This window comes from Athene cunicularia, assembly GCF_003259725.1.
Source record: "Athene cunicularia isolate RWA chromosome 6 unlocalized genomic scaffold, athCun1 chr6_part1, whole genome shotgun sequence".
Classification (NCBI taxonomy): Eukaryota; Metazoa; Chordata; class Aves; order Strigiformes; family Strigidae; genus Athene; species Athene cunicularia.
The window spans coordinates 8,424,405-8,447,624 of record NW_020799105.1 but is presented as its reverse complement, the minus strand read 5'-3'; the positions used below and the strand labels follow the sequence as shown (position 1 = coordinate 8,447,624).

General features: G+C 35.3%; 1 protein-coding gene across 1 annotated transcript in view; it reads left to right on the top strand.

Annotated features, from left to right (window-relative positions):
• PLCE1 (phospholipase C epsilon 1) overlaps positions 1-23,220 on the top strand; it is a 155,656-nt gene that overhangs the window by 72,262 nt on the left and 60,174 nt on the right. The window lies entirely within an intron of this gene.

Below are 23,220 nucleotides of genomic sequence, written 5' to 3'. Positions count from 1 at the left end.
AGTGAGCAGTAAAGCCAAATGAGCAGAGATTAAGACCTGAAAAGTCGAAACACATCTCAGGCCGAGTATCTAAGATAAGAAGATAGGTCAGGCAGCATACTGTAGGAGAGGAAATCAAACCCAGGAGACACATCAGACAGTAAGTAGGTAGTGTGGCCTGAGGCAAGGGTGTGAGTTGGGGAACTGAAGATTTCATGTTACTCTGTTGGCTCCAGGATGGAGGTCAAGAAGACCAGGAACAAGTGCAGGTCATCTGGTAAGGGGCAGAATTAAGAGTGATGTTGCAGGAAGCACAGATCAAGGCTGAGATGGCAGAAAGGAAGAGAAAGAATTGGGAGGACAGCTGTAGCCAGGGGACACCTGGAACCATCTGGAGCTATGATGGTTGTCTCTGTAAACTGGCAGAAGGGAAAGATCACTTCAGTCTCCCAGACCTGTCACCGTCTGGGCAGGCCTGGCTGCAGACAGGTTGGTCACAGCAAGGGCAGTAGGAGGACTTAAGAAGGATCCTTGCCAACATTAATTTAACAAAAACTTCCTTTAATGCAACATGTTTAATACATTGTAGGCACAAAGAATTAAGCTCTGTCAGCATAGCTTCTCTCATCCTTATCATCCTCTTCCTGGGTTCAGTAAAGTATGAAAATTGTTACAGATAGTAGATTGAAGTTAACCAGTGTAAGTAATCTTAAATAAAAGAATTGCTCCTTTGGACAGAACAGCTATCATACTCACGGTACAGAAAGGTATGTATCTGTATGGATCTGGATATTCTAACTAGTATATAGAGTTAAGAAACAGAACTGAGTTTCAGATGGTTTTGTGTAGATGTTATTTCCAATAATATTATGTCACAGTTTGGTACACTGATGATCCTTTAACTTGTGTAACTGAGTCTCTGCTTACAGCAATATTTTTGTTGGTAGTCTATAGCTGTTTCCATCAGCAGAAAAAAAGAGTTTAAATTCATAGAATGAGTCCAACTGTGCTTTTAGAGCTTTATTGTGTGGAAGGGTAAGGACATACTAATGTCTATGGATAAAGGCTGAGAGCAGGAGTTTGTGTGAAGTGATGTTCATTTTACTCAAACTTATTTTTTTATGAACAGTAATTAGTTTTCAGAAAAAATGAAATGGGAGTCTAAGTGCATATAGTTAATCCCTGAACTGCTTATTATTGTTTATTATTTTAAAGGTCTGACCATTTGTTTGAATGGGCCTTGTAAAAGTAGTGTCCATGGGAACTTTTAAAGTGTAGAATGGAACTTTTCTGGTATGTTTATGTTAGCATGTCAATCATAGGCAAAAAAACCCCAAGGACCTTAAGTCTCAAGATTACTCGAGTCATCTCTAAAGATCCCCTTGAAGTTTTGTTTCTAGGAAACAAATTAGAAGAACAATCAACTTTCATAGGATATTGCTGTTTTATTTATATCCAGGCACAATTTTGGGGGGTTAACTTCTAAGCTGTACTGCACAGTTTTCTTTGTGGAATCAAGAACATTCTGATTTTTTTCTTTATGTTTTCAGATACTTGCTTTTATAATTAGTGGAAAATTCTTTAGTATTGACCCTATAATGATGAGAAATCTTCAATGGTTTGTTTTGTATGGAGATAGCATTAATAAAATTGATATTTATAAATAAAATTAATTTAAACATTCTGTACTGTATCCCCATGGGGGTCTTTTTCATATTTAACACAAATTCTTCAGAAATCTAAGCATACTGGTTTTTAGGAAGAACTTGGAAACAAAACGAAGTTGTCATTCTTCCAATTAAGAAAGAATATGCTGGTATTGTCAATGAAAAAATAATGGTGTGTTGACAGGGTTCCATGATCATTCTTCCAGTAGAGATTTTTCAGACAAGACGTATATTCACAGTGTAAACAAAGTGACTCTGAGTGTACTGCTTGCATTCCACTTCTGCATGGATCACACTCTCAGACTTCCTGGGGAAATGGAGAAAGGTTTCTTGTGGCAGTGTATCTTTTTTCAGTCTTGTGTACTCTAGCAAATTTCATAACTAACTTTTCACTGATGTAGTTCTGCTGCTTGTGAAAGTGATGTAAACTGTGTGTAGACAAGGCTAAGGTTAGAATGAAAGAAAGAAGTGATAAAAATGCCAAAGCCTGATATTAACGGCTGTTCAGTTGAAGGCAGAGTTTTGGTGTCTACTTAGATTATGAACGTGGATGCAATCTGAAAGGCTATGCTGTCTTTTTAAGATCTTCTATTTGTAATTTCTTTACAGTTAATCACACTTCTGGAAGCCTCAGGGAGGTTTTCTTCTTTGCTTCTCAAAGAAACTTTTGGATTTTTGCCTAGTCATAGCCCTTTGTCCCATTAAAGCTAATGCTATTGCCTTTTATTAGAGACTCTAGTGCAGAGGGCATAATAGCTGTAAAGGTAGGGCATTGCTAATAAAGAAACTCATGTCGTGGTTTTTGTAATGCTTGAGCTGAAGTTTCCTAAAACAAAACTGACTCCATTTATTACTTTTGGCCTGTTTAAACAACACTGATATAAATATAACTTGTACAAAAGCTTGGATGTAGGCTAACTTATTTCTTTATATATTTAAAGACAAAAATCCAGTAGAATTTAAATTGCTCTTGTTTATAACTCTGCTGTCAAAATCAAATGCTTTTAGTCTTAGCAGGATGTATGCTTGTCCTTAATTTCTAAACTTCCTTCAATTTGAATCCCAGTGTTTCAGCTTTTATCTGGAGAGGTGGGTAACCTGATCTTTCAGTGAGCCAGCCAAATGCATGTCTTCTTCATGGCTTACACAAGGCATGTCAGTTATGCCTTTTGCTACAGTTTGTAGCTTTAAACTGAGCAGCTGTTGCCTGACTGTTAGTTTGGACAAGTGCAGTGTGCAGACTTTTTGTGGTAGTAGAAGTACCTGTCCTTCTGGCATTTTAGGAGGAACCTAAGATTCAATGGAAGACACATTTGCTGGTAAGATTTGCATTTCTGTGGCCCACAGTACATGGTTCTGATTATAACCATGTAGTTAAAACAAAGTGATGAGTTAGAAGTAGATTGGGTGAGGGGTTTCTAATCTACTGTTGTATCTTTAATGTCTGCATTTTATAACGGGGCTATAAGGACACTTAAATCTGTTGCTAGGTGGAAAGTGAAGTAAGGATTTAATATAAATAATATGGAATATAAAGTCCTCTCTCAGTCTTAAGTGTATATTTTGTATTTCAACTTGTTGCAAATGGAATGTAATATAAATATTTATAAGTAGTTTAGGTATACTTTGCATTTATTTGGTTCACATTGCAACTATTTTGATATCAAATTATGTTGTGGGACATTCTTTTGTTTCTTATTGTACAAAAATAAATGACTGTTGTGAAAAATGCTGGACAAAATATGAATGTCAGATGTAATGAAAGTTTTTAAAAGTGCTAGAACCAGGTAATTATTTTTTCTTAAAGTTTATAAATTACTCATTACTCAAATGTTAACAGGTTAGTAACATTTTTGAATGTAAATCTACTGCTGCTTTTTTCTTCAGCAAGCTCTTATTCTTGGATTGTCATATGAGTTTAGTATTTTGTGAATGCTGAAGGCAGTTGATTATTTTCCCTTTCTGAATTACATGAGTGCATAGCAGCATTTTTTTTGCTACTGATTTGTCATAAAGAAACACCTATATTTATTTTTTTTTAATGTTAAACTGGCATATGTAACTTGAATGAATGTTCACATTTTACTCTGTGAAATGAATGTCTCTTATGTGCTAACCCTCCCATTTCCCTAATCTGGCTGTTAGCTAAAGGCTATAACAAACATTCACCATTCGAAGAGATAGTATCCCATTCCAATAGAATGATTGTATTGGTTGTCAACACCTTTATTTTCACCTCAGTAATTTAGACAGGAAAAAAAAAAAAAGCCCTGATATCAAGTATATCTGTATTAATTGCAAAATAATGGTGTTTTTAATCCCTTTATTCAGTCGGTGATAACCAATCAGATACCTAGTAGGATTACAAGAAATGGAGGGAAAATAATTTTATTTCATTTCAGAAATGTTAGAATTTAAAATTCATCTCAGAACCCGCCTTTGATTTGAGGTGGAATGATACAAGCATTTTCTATAAAATAAGCTGATATGAGAATTTTTATTAGTGCATAATTTGTTTAGTTTTTATTTAAGGGGCTTCATGTGACATAGTTTTCTAATGTTTACGTATTCACTTTAGAAATAGTTATGTATAAAAATGCATTGCCACATATTTTAATAATTCTGAAACAAGTAAATTACCAGTGAGGTTTATCAAGCAGGAATTGAAGACATTTTGCCTAAAAAGTACCAAAACAATAAAATAACTAGAAATGCAATTTGATACTTTAATTGCTTCTTGTGATTAATTATAAGGGGTTTGCACAGCTGTACAGCAATTAAATATTTTTATCCTTCTTTATCTGTGGACTTGGTACAACACATTTCATGCACGTTTCTTTATAAAGTGTTCAGATCTTCTAGAAAGGGGATAGATCTGATGCTGTTTCTCTTTCCTATGATATTTTTGAGTAAAGCACAGATACATAACTTTTGACTTAGCCATATTGCCCCAGGCAGAAGTGGTGTCTCATAAGAGCATTTTTCTTTGGGGGAAAAAAGAAATTTCAATTTCGGAAAACTGTAGTTTTGAATGCCTATTAATATGTTACTGTTAGATTTGGAGAAGATTTTGATCAGAAGTCGTTTACCTGTATTTGCATGTTCAGAATTAAATTGCAAAGCTCTGCAGAGAAATAGAAGAAAGATTTCTTTAACATGGGTATTTCCTATATAAAAGTGGAGTAGTTATTGAAGTATCATAAATATGTATAACCTTTTCTAAAAATTCTTACAAAATTTTTTCAAATAAATTGCTGCTCTTCTGAATTTCTAGAAGTTTCAGATTGGAATTCAGAAGAATTAAGATTGTAAACATTGTTATTCTTCAGGACGTCATCCTGAAAATAGCTATACCTAAAGCCATTAAACTCCATATTGTTTTTTTTTATACTACACTTTGTTTTGTAGAATATCTATAGGTAATACTACCATTTCCTACTACCTCCGGCTGTGGAACTGCAGCAACTGAAACTGTATTGAGATTTCTGCAAATCTCAGAAGGCCATAATGTGCCAAATGTCCAAGTTTATTTTCATGTACCCAACCGTTGTGAGCTGCACAAGGTCATGTTATAATTCATAGGTTAGAGACTTGATAGATCTTTTTAGAGATCTTTAAAATGTCACTTTTATTGGTGAATAAATTAAACAAAAATAGTTATCAAAACCCACAATAAACCATTATGGCATTAATATGTCAGGCTAAGAATCTAGTACAGTAACTAATTTGAACTTAAAAAAAATGGTTAGTGTGGTTAGAAAAGATTCCTTTTGCTGTAGTTGCTGAGAAGAGTTACATCATAGTAATTAGTTCTGGGTTTGTGTCAGCGTAGGTACTTTCTTGACTGAGAAAATGTTATTAATATTTTATGAATGTATTTGTGGTGTCATACATTAAAACACCATGAAATAGTTTTGTTATTGTTAATAGTGTCTTTAATTTGAGAGAGAAAAAATAAATCTTAAAAGCAGAATTTTCTTCTACATTTCAGATCTTCATAATATGCTGTTCTGTAGCTGCCATGAAGTAGAAGGGATCAAATTAAATCACATAGTTCTTGTCTACCCCATAGGGAGAGGATTTGTGAATGTAAAACCTCCTAAAAGCTGTCAACAAACCATTCAAATACATGCATGGAACACAAAAGAGATGGGGGGCTGGCTTCAAGTACTGGTTGTCTTGAAGGTAGTGGTAAGATTTTGCATACAAGCTTAGTGTTCTGGAGGAAAAAAACTCCAGGAATTCTCTATAACCATATATAGTGAATTACTTTTAAAAAGACAACAGGAAAAAGCTAAAATATATTTAAAATTCTTGTAAATGTTGATCTTTAAAAAAAAAAAAAAATTGCTTTCTTTGTGTTTTCCATGAGCCTTGTAAAAATGGTAGTTTTACATTTACATTTTATTCGATTTACAGCAGATGCTTGCAGACTACGTTCCTGCATATTTGATCTCTCTCTCAAAAGGTTGAAAGTTAAAGAACTGCAAGTGTGTTGAGTGTCACAAAGAAAACAAAACCCCAATATTTGCACAGTTTGGAAATTCACTACATTTTTTTAAAAATGGCAGTAAAATTGCTCTTGTTCCATTACTTTTTGCTGCCAAAAAGAATGGAAGTTACATCTGCTTCTTTGATGGTAGAATAAGGTTAGTATTGTAATATTTTATTTCTCAGTAATAGCTACAATAACAAAATTGATGGAGTCATGAAAGTAACAGTTTTCTGATTCTATTGGGCAGGAAGTTAATATCACTTTTTATGTCAGTGGGGGAGGACTGGTGAGAAACAGCCTGTGAAAAGCACTTGCTGGTTACAGTGCATCACAGGCTGTTTGTTGGTTAAGTATGCCATGTTGTGGTAATATGTTTGCTGTTTTACTGGGAAGCAAAAATAAATATCTTATGTAAAAACCGTGCAATAGTCCTCTCAGTCTTGTCATTGCTGGCTGACCAGCTTCGAGCACTTTCTGTGGAGAGAAGTTTAGGAAATGCATGAAAACCTTTAGATAGATAATAATTACTGTAAGGAGGAAGTAAGCAGATGTCCTTGTATGTGTTTACTGGGACAGAAAATGGGTCTGAACAGCAAACATCTTGCCATAGGTGTTGTGATAGAAGAGGGATTTGGCAGAGGAGTGGTCCAGTCAAACTGAAGGACTTAAATGTCACTTGAAGAAAATGGACACAGGTGATGTTGGCTGGCATAACTAGCAGGATGAAAGCAGCAAAGGTGGTGAGAAGAGAGTTGCATGTGACTGAATAGACAGGGGCTAATTTCAAAAAGATCTTGCAGGAAAGGGAAAGCTTGAGAGGCAAAGTTTAGTGATTGCATGGATGATGGCACATCAGATTTTAAGACAGGAGGGTGACCATGTTGTTTGGGAAGTTATGACAGCTCACAGAATCGCAAAGCCTAATGTCAATGCAGACCTCTAGCTATAGTCTGACATCTTTTTAAGATGTCATTTACTTAAAACCAGTTGTCTCTGTTTTAAGCTGAGTAGTTGAAAGGCAGCAGTGCTAATGTACAGCCTTTGATGCCTTTGAACTGTCATCCACAGTTTTTTGCAGTGGTCAGTGACGGGCAATTGGGGGTGACTTATTTCTCGTGTGAGTTTGTCTGTCATCAAGGACCAAGTGTTTGTTCTTGCTGTGCCTTTTTTTCTACTGGATTGAAGTCTTCTAAAACTGACGTGTTGCCCCTGTTGGAGATGCTTACATGTCTCCTACACTCAAGTCACCTTTCAATTCTCATTTATTGAACTGAAGTTATTCATTTCTGATCTAAATCTCTTCCTCCAGGTCTCACTGTTCAAGCCTGGCATAATTTTGTAGCTCTCTTCTGCACGCTCTGTGGTTTGTCTGTATTTTTAAAAACATTTGAAAAGACAGTGCATTATTGGTGTCATCAGTGATTTATGTGGGAGGACCTGTTTTTGCCACCTCCTTTTTTGCCACCTCTCCCTCCTAAAAACTTGTAGAAAATACTTAGTGTCCCTTCTTATTTTTTTCAGAGCTGTTGCCTTTAGGAAAGCAGAACTCCATTCCATGCACAAGATCTGCATTTCTTGTGTCTAGAATACTTCCAATTTCTGATAGATCTAAAATGTGTATGCTAACATGACTACTTTTTGCTTCACTATTAAAGTGATGCTTAATGGTTTGTAAGGTAGAATGCTAAACTGCCATGTAACAATCCTGGAATCATTTGGGTTGGAAGAGACTGTGCTTCTGGTTTAGTCCAACACTGCTCAAAGCAAGGATGACATGTTTTGTTTTCTCAATAAGTGAACAATGTTGTTGACAAAGTTGGCCCTAATTCCATTTTAAACCATAATGACAGTACAGGTAGCAGTGGTACCAGAAGGAAGGGAAAGAAAGAGAACTGTTAATTTTTACTGTGTGCTTTCAGAGAAAGAATTAGTTGCATTTGAAGTCTTCAGATTAAGGGAGATATCTGAGTAAGTAATCTCAGAAAGTACTAAATTTTAGGGTTTTTTTGTATAGGAAAATCATTAATTTTGAAAGTTTTCATGTTAGAAGAGGACTGCAAACACCCCTTCTAGTATAATTTGCTAAAGCTATTGACAAAGACACCATTCATTAAAGTCTTGTGACGGTTTAAAAGAGCTTTTATGTAGTAAGTGTATTAATCCTGTGAATACTTTCATTTTTACAAGGTAACTAGTTACAACAGTATAATACATATAGTTATACTCTGTTTCCTTGAACACAATTTTGTATAACTATATCTTCATTAATTTGGTTTACACTAATCCCCAAATGACAGGAACTAAACGAAAACAATTATAGTAAATAATTGCTTATAGCAGGATTTAGTCTATCAGAACTATAGCAGTTCAATAGTAAGGCTGTAGAAAAGCTTGCATGGGTAAGTATTTAAAGCATTTGTATTCGAGGTAGGAAGAAGTAAACGATAGAGGCAAGTTGTAGATGCTGAAATTTCTACTAAAGTTTGTGTAATCTGTTGTTTTACTTCTTTCAGCTTCCAGACACGTTCTCTGCAGTCTGCTGTATTCCACTAATGAATCCCTCTATGACTTAAACTTCTGAGTCATTGAACATATTTCAGTTCTGAGGCTGAATCACACATGCTCCTCCACTCTGTAATTTAAATACATCTGAATGAACGAAACAAAATCTTTTCAGCTTTGACTTCTCAGCAGTTCTTGTTACTGTGCTGAGTGCTTTTCTTTAAGCTACATAATATTTTTCCTGTCTCAGGACTATAGATTCTTGGACTTCACAGTTTTGTTAAGCATACCAGCACTTTCTGTTGAGATAGATGCCTGCTTTAGAACGGCTTTGGAGGACATCAGTGAATTTCAACAGGCAACTTACTAGTTCGTTTTGTGTCTGTTAGCCTGGTTGGAATAAACTGAATTGAGAAAGCTAATAGAAATAGAATGGAAATCTCCTAAGCCAAACAGGTTGTTAAGAATTCGAAAAAAAAAAAGGGCTGTGTCTAACTGCTAGATCATACTAAGAAAATGTTACTAATATTATTTTTTAAATGAAATAACAAATTGAAAAATTAAGACATATGCTGTAGTTTGTCAGGAAATCTGTCATATTCTTTGAGACTAGGTCCATGCCGTTTACTGTAAGACTCTACTGTTCAATGAATAATTCAGCTTGAAATATGTTTTTGCTGATTCTTCTAACTTTGCAGATAAAATTTACATACTGATGTATAGCTCTAGATATAATTTAACCAAAGAAATTAAATTTGTTGGTTCTGGATGTTAAATAATCAAAGAAGCAGTATCCAAAAGAGTTAATTGGTGGTTCATGATCTGCGCTCCATTATGAGTGCTTTATACAAGTGAATGCATGTATCTAAGGTCATTTGAAGCAGCTGAGAATCTTAAGCATATTTTGGTGATTGCTACATCTACAGGAATTTGAGGATTTCCTTAAATGGAAATTTTACAAATGCATATACAGTTGTATGTTTATTCTCTCAATAAGTTCTTTGCTTTCTGATACATTTTTAAACATTCTAGTTTGTTCATAGAGTAGTGTTTTTCACTTAGTGAGGTTTACCTTTTTGTGTAGGAGTAGCAAAATATTAAAGAATTTCTAATAAGCTTAATTTTAGGTCATACCACCATATTTCATGGAAGTTATAAGATGCTCTAGCATTTGTTGACTTATACATACAGGTGAATTTTCCTTGTGACTGTAGTAATTTCATATATGAGTTTACGAAGATTTGCCTGCACAGGACCAGTGCACATTTGCTGACTATTTTCTGAAAATCAAGAAGGATGTGTAAAAAGATTTAAAGGATGAAAGGCACTGCATTATGTCTGACATGTGGATGTTCAAACCAAATGGTATTTATGAAGTAAAATACTAAAATTTTATAGAAACTAATTTTTAACTAGGCAAAACTTTTTTTTTTTTTTTTTTTTTTCTAATTATTTCTCCTGGAAAAGTATTTTAAATGTATGCTATCAGCTTTAATTTTTTACAGGATACAGGTAATAAATTCTCAAATAGAGAAATCCTTTTGACCAGTTATATAATCACAAAGAATAATAATGTTTGGTTGTGTTTCCATTTCTACACTTCTTGATTGTACTGTGAAGAAAAGTATTTGTTTTGATGAATACTCTCTGTCATAGTTGGACATGTTGAACATGAGAATCTGTTGCTAATACATGTATTCAAATTTTGCCTTTGACTCACCAAGTAACTAGTTTGGTGGGTTACATGTTATCCCAGCTAAACTGCTTCTTACATGTAATTTAACAATGAAACTAAATTCTGTGTTGCCCCCAATAAATCCCATGGATACCTGGTAGCTCACCTGGCCATTTCTGCACTGCATGGCAGTCATGGCTCTCAACTGGAGTGGTGAGGGAGCCCAAGATGGCTAGGTCCTTCAGTCACTGGTACAGCCACTAAAATTAAATGACCTTGCATTTGATGTGTTCTATATGGCAGTGGAAGGACTTTGATCATATTGACCTGGGTTTTGCTGAGTTTTGTTTCCCTTTTTCCTCTTAAAGAAACGCTTCCCAGTATCCTTTAAACTGGGCTCCTGGCACAGTCTTTGTGATTCCAGAAACCTTGCTAAGAATAGCTGGCTAGTAGCAATACTTTCTTAAAAGAAATACTGGCATGATATAATACTTATATAACATCACAAACATGAGTTAATATGATGGGAAGTTGTAAAATCATGTTACTCTTCTACAAAAATAGTGTATGAATTTCCTTTAGCTTCCCATCATCCTTCCTATGGGAAAAATGAGCTTGTTAAGGATGCCTGCTGTTATAACCCTTTTGTAAGTTTACTGAAAAATTTTGCAAGTCTTTGAAAGTAGATATTTGCATTAAAGGATACCTTTTAAAATTACTTCTTAAAATTTTGGAAGTGCATTCTAAAATGAGGAATAACTTCTTTCATTGAGCTATGGTAATTGGTGTTTACCAAGTAGGTATTGTACTATGCTGGAGACTTGCATTCAAATTGAAGTTAGGAAAAAATGTGAGACTAGGGGCAACTAAGAGGGTTGCTGCTATTCTAGGCGGAGAGATTGGTTTTACTTTGCCCAAGTCAGAGGGGGATGTAGTCTATACAAGAAAAGAGCTGAATTACTTCCATTCTGAAACACTATGGCAAAAATTTTATTTCCTTCCTCTCTAGTTACAGGCTTTACTTTTCTCAGGCTGAGTTCCTGGGTTATAGTTTAATCCTACATGGAAAATACTAATTTGACTTTTTTTGTACATTTATAGTCATCTAGTTTTTATAGATACTACATATGCAGCAGTGAGCTTGGAGAAAAGATTATGTCTGGGGCAAGACAAAAAGAACATATACTAATTTACCCCAAAATAAACACGTATTAGGAAAGCCGCCTTTGCTTTTCCTGCACTGATACCTTTGCATGTTGGGTATTGTAGTTTTATACATGAGATACTCTCCAGGTGTCTTTGGCCACCTGCATTGTCAGACACTCTTGGAGTTTCCCACAGCTTTCAGCTAGAGGTAAAGGTAGCTGGCCACAGTGACGCTGCACTGTAGGAAATGTGAGAAGAGCCATGCATCTGCTGCACAGCATTGCAAGTGGATATTGTGACTGCAGCCAGGTTACAGATTGGATCATTGTCAGTTAATCATGTATTCATTTTCACATCTTAAATGTCCCCCTCTCTTTTTGACCAGTTCCAGTGAATACTCTTAATGTCTCAAGTATACTAGTATGTCTTAAAATACTTATATGCCACTTCTTTAATAATGAAGTGCAAGTGCTGAATGGTTGTGATTTAAGAGTATTATCTTTGCCTTTCACACTGTTGTGGAAACCATTAGTTTATTTCCAGCTCATTAATCTTCTCCATTTTTGGCACCTTCTTAAAACATACATGTCCTTGCTTCATTCACTTATTCTTGTATGAGAGAGTCTTTTCATATTTTCTTCTGCATAGTGAATTTTCAACTTGGAGGTAGAATTACTGCACTGTAATAACTACTTCATTATAGCAGTATAGAATTCACTATTACTAACTATTTGTTAGGTCTTTCTAATTCTGATACTTTCTATAACAGCACTTTGACAGGCCATTGTTCTTGCTAGGTTCTTCCTGCTGTATACTGCTTGCATGACTAATATAAAAATATGATCACAATAGTTTTGTGTTGTTTCAGTACAGTTTTTTTCCTGATGCCTTAGTACATCATGCTACCTTCTCTGTTGTGTCTTAGGGCATTTCTTTGCATATGTTAAATTTACATTTTTTTATTTAAATACAGATATATTGGATTTTATTTTTGTTTGAAATTTAAAATCTTGGATATCAAATTAAGTTATAGCAAATACAATAATTCTTCCATTCACAAAGGGAATTCATTATCAGGGAATGTTCAGAACATGACAGCAGAACTGTCATCAAAGCTAAGTGGCGAAGGTGTAGCTTGAAGGGTTTCTGCTACGGTTATGTGGATAAGAAATTGAATTTGTATTATTCAAATTGTAATATAAAAAAAATGAACAGAGTTCCTTAGGAGATCACAAAAAGATATTTTGAACACAAGTGCATGATCAACAGTGTTTGCTGTTGGTAGTTCTATTCTCTGTCCTTTTTCTATGAAATACTTAGGTGAAGAACAGATCTCAAACAAACTAGTGTTATGATTCAGCTTAGGTAGCTGCTGAAAGCAGGCCAGAATGATGAAACCTCTGAACTGATCAAACATTTTTCAAGTGTATGAAGTTCCTTTAAAATTCTTTCACTACTAAACTTCAGGGCTTAAATCAGGAACATTTTATCAAGTGGTGTTGTTTTTACTGGATGTGACTTGGATTAATTTTGTTCTGATAATCAGTAAGAACAATAACCAAAATGCCTTACACAGCAGATTTGCCTCCTTTGTTTTATGTGAAAAATCTGGTAGCATTTTTCATGCACCGGATTGTCCTGTATAGGAAGATTCAAATTACATGAATCATTAATCATAAAGACTGTACACATACCGGATCTTAATTAAATCTCATGTTATTCCTTGACATAATTGTGCTTAAAATTAATTTCTCAGATTGACATCTAGTCTTCATCTTGTACTGCTAACATCAATAGCAGCTTTAGTATTTGCTTCACTTGGTTTGACACTGAAGCCGTAGTGAATATTCTTGATTGTTTTTACCTTAAAGGTCTATATTTAATGATTGTTTTCCAAAGTGAAAGAGTTTTCGCTGAAATAGGTTTTGGATTTAGTCATTCCTGTTTTCTGCAGAATTTGGGTAACTGGACAAGATGGGAATAGAAATTCCTCTTTCCTTGTTACCCTTGAAGCGTCTCTTGTCATGTGTTATCTGGTCTTTGGGGTGAGACCAAAGTAAGGCAGATGTTGTTTGTTACAAAATGTATTTCTGAGGATCCTAAAGCCAAAACTGTGATTTGGGTTTGTGTTTGTGGTAATTGATGAAAGTTGTGCAGCAGAGAAGCAAACTGCAGCAGATCATTAATGAAATGCAAGGATTGCTGATGTGGAAAGCCTCTCAGAATAGAAAGGAATGCTTCAAGGCTGAGGCTCTGAAACAGAAAATACCTGTTGTGGAAGTTTTGTGGTTATTTACATTTCGAATGCTATATATTACTGCAACTACAGTCTCTCAAATTTAAAAAGTACCTGACAAATAAAGAAAATATGAAAAAGTGAGATCATAAGCCTCTGCTTTAATGGGTACCTAACTTTATATACATGTTGTTTTTAACATCCTTGTTTTCTATAGGTATATATGTATTCTCAAGTTACATTTTTGTTTTAACTATTCTCCTATTCTCACTGATTCATAACAGAGTTGTTTTATTCTTAAAACTGAAAAATTACTTATTTTCTGCTTTATGTAAATAGAAAAAAAGACCAAAATAAATTTAATCCATCTTGATCAAAATACTCAAATATTGAAACCTGATCTGAGATTCTTGCACTCTGTTTAACCACTGGATATTTCTCTATTGCAGAGTTAACTCAAAGTTGTATGCATTTTAATTTAATTTTGTTCTGTCAGTGCAGAGAAACTCCTGCTTTGATTTTGGATGTGCTTTATATCAGTTTTTGAGAGTGAAGTTAAAGCTTGGGTTCTGCTTTAACTCAGGCAGTAACTTGTTCATTTTGCAGTGAGAACTATACAGTTTTTTTTTCTAGAACACTCTTTTCTTCCAAAGCTAATTCATCAGTCTTCTCTTTTGACTATTTCTTTTTTATGTGCTGGAATTTATCTGGTAATTTATATATACATTTGTTTAGCATTTGAACTTCACATTCCATGTGCTATGCTGTATTTATATCCAGTATTTTAAAAGGTCTTGAATACAGATGCTCCATAGAGAATACTCCTGCTGGTGTGTTGCTCAAGTCAAGATTCTGGTAGACTACCACTGTGACAACCTTTAGGAGAAAGATTTGTGAAATGTATGTGGAAGTGGAATATTTCTGAAAACATCTCCAGAAGACTGGCAGAGGAGGGGATTTGTTACACAGGATTTGATTGCAGGAAAATAATGAAAAAGACGAAACAGTTCAACAGCAAGGGTGGTGGTGTCATATTAACCTCTTTACAGCCTTTCCATTTATCAGTTACGCTGTGATACAAGGGTGTAAATTTACAAGTCAGCCGTTACTTCCCTTATTTCCTTCACCCAGCCTTCATCATTGCCTCTGAAGCAATAAAATCCTGTGTCTGCTCTTGCACAGTGCGGGCTGCAGCATGACACAACAAGGCAAATGGCATGTTGGTGTCAAACAAGTTTTGAGATCTAATTTTCAACCAGCCAATCAGACACTCACTGTCTATCTACCAAATTTATAATTAAACCTTCTTCTGGCAGGTGTCTGAAATCAGGATATAGTTTCATGAACTACAGCGATAGGTGAAGGTCCCCTAAAATAGCAGGGCCCAGGTGGCCTGTTGCCAAACATGTAGACTGGAAGCAATAAGGTTGCTTTCTGACTAAACATGTAGATGGTGGATCTCTTCAGACTTTAGGCAATACACACTATATCTCTCCTTAATATCTATGAACATGCCTATGTTCAGCCAAACCTTGCATAATACTAAGTGCCCTTTGTAGCTGAGGTACCCATTTACTACTGCAGTAGTCTCAGGGTCTTTTCTTGGGGGATTGCCTTCAAAGCCTATTATTTCAGGTGCAGAAGGATGTTTATGGGCTGGGGTTAACCCACAGTATCACACTGATTCTTACACAGGTATTCTGGAAGCATTGCTAATCATCCTGTGTCTGCATGAGGATGCAGTCCCAGCTCTTTGCTAGTTGCCCTGAAATGGAAAGAAATCAGGAAATTGGCATCAAATGGGATAAATTTTGTTCTGAGTTCTACTGCTGTTTTTGCAGTCAAAATTACTGTTACAATGTTACTATCTGCATCTTTTTTTTTCCAGTGAATATACAGCCAGAAGCAAAACTAAGGGATCCATTTATTAGGGACAGGTCTGTGAGAGTTTCTATCAGCTGTAGCCAGTACCAGCCAAACTGCATACAGAGCAGGAAATGGTTGGTTAAATGTGTTGACAGTATATGGTAATTCAGATACAAGCAGCCAAGTTCTTCTTTTGTACGCTGCAAAATATTTCCGTGAATGACTCAAGCTAACGGAGTGGTAAAAGCCCTGGGATACACTGCCAGAAATCTGAGCAGCAGTGTAGATGTAATTACACAGGGCAGTGTGTAGCTGTACGCTGGGGATGATGGGAGGCAGGCATGGCAGTCTCAGGTGTGGTGAAGTTATGGTGATAGTTTAAATTCCTGCCATATAATATGTCAGTGCTCATATACATAGTTTACAACCAGGATCTTCTGAATCCAAACACAGAGTTTAAATGCATTTTCAAGTAAGGATTATTATGTATTTGTTAATTTAAAGTTAATATATTAATAAATACTTCACGTTGATCTTCTTTAACTTTAAAATCTGAATGAATGTTTTTCTGTGCGTAGGTTTTACACTATGGGAATGTTTGTCCACAACTTTTGTGGTTAAAAATGAAACAGAAATTATTTCCTATGCATATACATCTTAACTGTCCTGATAAATATGTCATTTGTTTAGTCAAATTTGTTGCAAGTCAGAAATTATATAAGCAGGTTGTATCTCTCACTATGCAGTACTTTCAGTTTTTTTTCTGGGATTTCATTTGACTGATGGTATAATTGCAAAAGATAAAAAAGAGCACATCGTTCAGAATTTGGTTTTCCAAACTGAACCCTTTGCCATTTCCTAAAGCAAGAAGTGATTTTAGGAGTAAGTGGTTGTTGTTACAAGCCCTACACATCTTTGTGTTTGCCAGATTCCACTATGTCGGTCAGTTAATGAGTCAGGGTTTTGTAGTATACAATTTTAATTTAATTCGGTTATACCTCAACATGATTGCTGCCTTTTTGAAAAATTATCTCTTGAGGTTTCATAACTCTCTTCAGTAATAAAATCTCAGTCTCGTTAGAAATATCTGTGTGTTATAGTTTTATAATGATCTATTTCCAGCAAAATTCTGTTCTTCAGGTGATCTCTACCTTTTTCTTTTTTCCTTTGTACTGTAGAAACTATTGTTCTTTTCACCTGGCCCATTGTGATGACTTGCTGCTGCTCCACCAGAGATCACCTTCTCCAATGTCTTGCTATTACCATGATCAAACTAAACTCAAAGCAGGTATCCTCAAAATAGCTGTGAAGTTTGCTGTTTCTATTCCAAACCTGAAAAAGATCTTGTGCCCCCAGAGTGTGTCTGTAATATTAATTGGTCTAATAAAAGATTATTTTCCATACAGATCCCAGATAAATTAATCTTTTCTTCAAGTAATCATCTGGGAATCTTCCTTTGCTCAGAGTATTATCTTCTGCTTACTGATGCTCAGGTTATATTGAACTCCAGTTCTATTTAGTGCAAGTACCCTGCAGCTCCAGAGCTCCCCTGCTAATAATTTACAGTGTATGCTGATATGCAGTTTTAAGAGGTAGCTCATATTGCTAGACTTAGGGATAGAGCATGTGCATCTTCTGATTTTTTGATGACTTGACTCATAAGTAAATTTGAAGTATAAATGGGTTCTGTTAATTGCAGTGGTTTCTACAGTGAAATTGAACTCGAACTTGATACTGTTCGCTGGCAAGCTTCCCACTTAGTTTAATATCAGGCCCTTTGATACTGGAGTGAGTTGTTTGCAGTCAAAACTGATAAGTGAATTCATGTTCATTAAAATAGAGATGTTTTTAATTATACAGAAGAGGAACAGGAAATTAACAAAATCTTGTTGGTTTGGTTATTATGGTACTGAGATATGTCACATCCAAGGGACAGCAAAATAATGCTCTCCCGGTTATGCTGATCTTTATCTGAAGCTGGTGTTCAATTAAACTGTCATATATTACATACGTAGGTGTCTTCTGTTTGGGGGAGGTTTTTATTGCATTTTTCTTCATTTTTGAACAGAACACTTCTGTATTGTATATATTGGCAGTTGTTCACTTGTGGCTCTTTAAAATTTTTTTTTTTCCATGGTCTGCTTTTATTTTCTCACTGTAAACATAATCCATATGTTCTCTTAAAGCATATGAACGGTTTGGATGATGTCTGTAGCCTGGCTTGTTAAAAGGGCTTCTATCACATCCATTTATTGCATTACCTTTTAATACCAGCTGAGGAAAAAAAATCCTCTTAAGATGTTTGTGTAATTTCAGTCACAGTAGTATAATTTCACAGAAGCAAAGTTTGTTATCAAAAAAGCAACTGAGTTTCAAGATGTTATAGTAGGTTGAATAATTACTTTTTTTTCTTACAGCTTTTGAAATCTGTTTTCTGCTTTGGAATACACAGTTTGTCATAATCACAGGGTCTCCCCCCAGTAGTTTTCTAGAGAGTGAGCACTTTTTTAGTGATTGTAATTTTCACTTTACTGCTTTCAAACTGCTCTTTTTTGAATGTATAGACAGAATACTTATAGAGAGAATAGTGTAGAAAGAAAAGCAACCTAGAAATAAAACCAAGACACGGATCTGGTTAATCTCATTTGTCAATTCATCAAACTCTGTTGAATGTAAATTTTGATCTTTTTGGAAGGTCTATTCTTTTGAGGTTGTGCTCATTTAAAAAAATACGGTGGCTTTTCCCTGAGTGTACTCCCATATGCATAGCACATTCCTACAACTATCAAATGTAAGAGCTGTGTTTGAGTTAGGATGAAGGTGCTTCTGTACCACTGTCCTTACTTGGTCACAATTCACATGGAAAGCAAAGTGATTTTATCAAAGTACAAATTGCATGGTTGGCAACTGTAATTTTGCAGAGGATTAGCACTTTTGACATTGGTGTGGTTAGAGTTGAGGCTATATTTATTTTCCTTCTGTCTTTGTATGAATTCCACTTACTTTTCTCAAAGCCAGTCCTGAATTTCTGCTTAGAGAAAATTGATGGCAACAGCCAAACAGTTATATTGTATATTAATAAATTATCTGTGTGCATGATGAAATTAAATTTAATAAATAAGCACATTTTAATTTTAGCTTTACAAGAAATATGATAATTGTACAGATAATTTTGCTGTTATTGTTAGGACGTATCACATGTCATATGTCTACTGTGTTTAGTAGAGCGTACAAATGTGGAAAAATGGTATGAATGATTACAGATAACACTAGCAGTATTTTTCATGGTTTTATTTATAAAAGTTTCTTTATATTTTTCTTTAAAGTGAACTCTGTTTTTCATATTAAAAAAATGCTGCATCAATCTCATGCTGATATAACAAACAAACATAATATGGTGCAATAGAGAAAAACACCAGAAAAAATACACACACAGTTTTTACATACATACTTGAAATTTATTTTCTCAGTATAGATTTTATAAAGCCTATACATATACAAGATATATGGAAATTTTAAGTAATAAAGCCTGAGTTAAGTTGAAGTTAATCTGTTAATGGAGATCCTTACTAAACCTTGTAGAAAGTTTTTAAAAAAATAAAAAGTAGCTCTTGAGACACTGTTTTTTAGAGTTTATGATGAGCCTAGGCTGAGTAATATTCTGAAGCAGACATTCTGTATTTTTCTCCCATTCTTAAATAGATTATTCTTTTGTTAGAGAAGATGACTCCTTTTTGTTCATCTGTGTATCAGCAATGATTAAGTTAACCCATGAGTCTCTTTTTAAAGCTAGGCAGGGGTTATCTTGTTTTGATTAATAAAAGCAGTATTTGCTATTTAAAAGATTATCTACTTCAGCTGTTTATCAGGATAAGTAAAGCTATCAATTCTAGCTTTAGACAACTTGCAGATGAATAATTAGGGTCCTCATTTTCTTCTACTAGTTTTAGTATTAACTTGATGTGGTAGAGCACAAAGAATAATAGCATTTACTGCAGCAGCAGCTAGTTTTAGTGAGGACTGTATCCTGCCTTAACTCATAACAGTCTGCTGTGATTTTGGCCTGAAAGCAGTTCCATTCTGCAAGTTAATCTAAAGACTCGGTTTTTCTTTGAAGCACCAAGAGATATGATCTATTTCCTGAAGAACATAAACTGACAACACAAAGCCAGAGGAATTGTGGATTAGACTGGTTAGGGAGTTTTATAGCAGAAACAGAGAAGTGCAGATCAGTTCCTGGTGTGAAAAATGATAAAAGTCTCAGACACAAAAAGGAGACAAAAAAATACTCCAGGAAAAAAAGTAGTTTAGTACTGGCAAATAAAAAGAGAGAATGAAAAAGGAGTAGACTTTTGTGCACAGCGTAAATCATGGAGGGTGGTGAAGTTGAGAATGAGTATCCTGGATTTTCGATGATAAAACACACAAGACTGGAATGAGGAAAGATAAAAAATCAGAATCTGGAGATATGAAGTATGTCAACAACTAAGACTTGCAAAGAAGTGAATTATGGATGAAAGAAACAGTTATAGGTGTAGAAATAGTCAACAGAAAAAAATTTATATTTCCACTTTTGCAGTATTTATATCCATACTTTAGCCATGAGCTGTGAACCTTCCTAATTCTGTTTGGCTTGTGCGCCTCTCATCAGCTGCACTCTTGCTGCAGCAACGTGTTCGATGGGCTCTTATATTAAAGACACAGCACTTATTTAGTTCTTCCAGTTTAATGGTAAATTGAGAAATGCTACTTTGTAATTGAGTTTTTGAATCAGGAAGAGTTTTATTTTCTATTTTCTTCTAAATCCAGCAACCAGTGGCTGATCTTGTTCAGCCTGTGACTTGATCATCTTGGCTTAGCTTCCACAAAAAGATTTTTCTTTTTGACAGCTTCATTTTCCTGGTAGAATTAAGCTAGCTTGTGAAGCCTTTGTTACTGAACATTATGATTTCATTAAAGATAGTGTCATTAAAGGCTTTCAAAATTCCTGTATTAACTCTCTGCTGGATTTGATCAACGGGAAGTCAGTCTAGTGAAATAAAATTCAAATGGTACGCTCCTAGTAGTTTCTGTCAGTCCAGATGATACACTGTGGAGCCACCTTCTTACTTCTGGTCACTTCAGTGTATTGGATCTTGTTTTTAGATGTGAGAAGTTGTAATAAATGGAGCTTGAAGGGAGATTATACTTAGGCAAGGCAGCATGCAATAGTATCATGAACAGTGTCTTAGTCTCTTGCAAACTCAGTGTCAGCCTTTGCCAGATGTTGAGGTCTTTGAGCAAAACTCAAGTTCTGAGACAATGTTGAATGTAGATCTCCTGAAAGTGTGAATGTGGGTGGGTTTTGTCATTGGTATCATAATGGAGAAAGTGAATTATTGAGAATGAACACCTAAATCTAGTCAGCAAGCAGTGCATCAAAGAACAGCTAAATTTCATTTGCATGTTTTCTCTCTTCCATCAGTCACTACTTGAGTGGGCACTCCTTATACAGTTATGCCTTCCTTTCCTACTGTATAGATAGGTATACGGTGTTTATAACTGTAGTTATGAAATATGTTGAATTTGTAAAGCAACAGTATTTCTGTGGCATTACATTGTCCATGCTACTTGCTGTCCTGTCTCCTGCGTTATGTGATCCCCTGCAGCTGAGCCAGGTTCTGAGCTGTCTGTTCCAACTGTCCTGTCCTGACCTTAGTGTTCTCTCCAGAGCTTGGATGCCACTGACAGCTACTACTTGTTAGCAGTTGGGATATGTTAGTTGCCTTCTGGTGCAGTTTCATCTGAAAAGGATCCACTTTGTGTGCTCAAAGACTGTAAACTAAAGCACAGCGAGGATGTTTGGGAGATTCACTTCAGAAGTGCATCTGTAATCTAAAATAAATTGATAACATAGACACAACTTTTACAACCTCAGTTTCAGCAGTGAGGCACAGGAGAGGCTGGTACAGGCTTTACTTTCTCTGCCTTCTCCTGGCTGGCAGGGTGCCGTGTATTTCCATGGAAAGTCCTTTAGTGAGAAGAGTTGTCATGCATGGGGGTCAGTGAGGCACTGTGACTTCTACAGAGCAGTTGGGTGGTAGCGGATGGTTGCGATCATGCTTTTCCTATCCTCCTCTTTCTGAGATAATGCTGGTTGCAACAGTGACAGTTTGGTCCATATATGCAAAGCACTATGCAAATATACAATCCCTGTAATATAAAATGAACATTATATTTTGCATTGTTTTTATTTTGGCATAAGCTTATGGTCTGTTGCAAAGTGAAGAACAGTGCAAATGAGCTTTAAGAGCTTTTTCTATGAAACCTCTCCGAATTGTTCCACGCAGACTGAAGTAGAAAACAGAATTGGGGTCTCATATAGAATCAAAGCAAGCAAGACTGAAAGGAAACCCAGAAACTCACCATGCTTCACCTGCTGCCCAGAACAGGATTGACGTGTCAATGTGGTGTTTTTAACTGTTTTTTTTTCCCCCCTGATCTTTCTTGCAGGAGTTTCAGTGTCAGAGATTTCTTGATATCTGCAGATACTGTACAACACTATGCTATCCTTGAAGTTGTACGTATTCCTTGCTATGTAACCAGGATATTGTTTGTTGCAAACATTACTTTTTCTTGCTAGTCTAGATACAGAAATAATTACTCTTTGACGCTTCAGAAGCCTTTTATGTATTTGAAAATTTCTCAACAGGTTCTATTAGCCCAAAGGCTTTATTTAGGGCTGCTATAATTTATCTTTTGACTTTAAGTAGGATATATTAAGGTAATTTTCTGTCTTTTTAGCTTCCCACTGACAATAGAGTTTGCATAAAATGGATGTAACAGAGAAAACATAATGGTTTTAGGTTTATTATAAGAGAATGTATTGTAATCTGTCATTATGAACTCGGGATTTCTTTTAGAGAACAAAAAGGATATTTGCTCCCTCTATTAAATGAGAGTTTACTGATATAAAAAAAATTCAAGCTAAAAGACAGATCTGGAGTTTTACCTCCATTACATGTGCAAAAAATCTCTAAAGGTATTTTGTGAAGCAATGCAAAAAATTAAACTCCTTTTCCTGGGAAAGAATAAGAGCACAGAATATACTACTCTGTTTATACATTTAAGTAATTCTTGAAAAATTATTGTTCAGAGAACCCATTCTAAACTTATCTAAGAAGACTCATGCTCACGGTTTTGGAATCACTGTGTTGATGTTTCAGGCTTCCCACATGGTCTTAACAAAGCTTGGCTTCTTCCTTCTTAGGAAAAGTTTTATTTTTCAAGGGACATCACTGCTAGGGTATTATAAAACTACCATGAATGTTTTGTAATAATGGATAAAGAATGTATACTAGCAAATATATGCATTTTCCCAGAGGAATGAAAAATGCTTTGTTACTTCGGACATTTAGTTTCACAATGCAGTGAGCTCAGATAAATTGTATCTTTACAGCAAGAGGAATATGAAGAAAAATGCTGACCCATGTGGGTTTTATGTGATCATTATACATTATTTCTCGTGGCAATAGAGTCCTGATGTCCCAATCAAGGCCTCATACCCTTTTGTGTGACAGACTCTTAGTATGGAGACAAGGCAGAGCCACATCCTGCCCAGATCATCTTTTTATTTGAAGTTTTGACAAGACTGCAGGTGACTGAAGCAGGCATT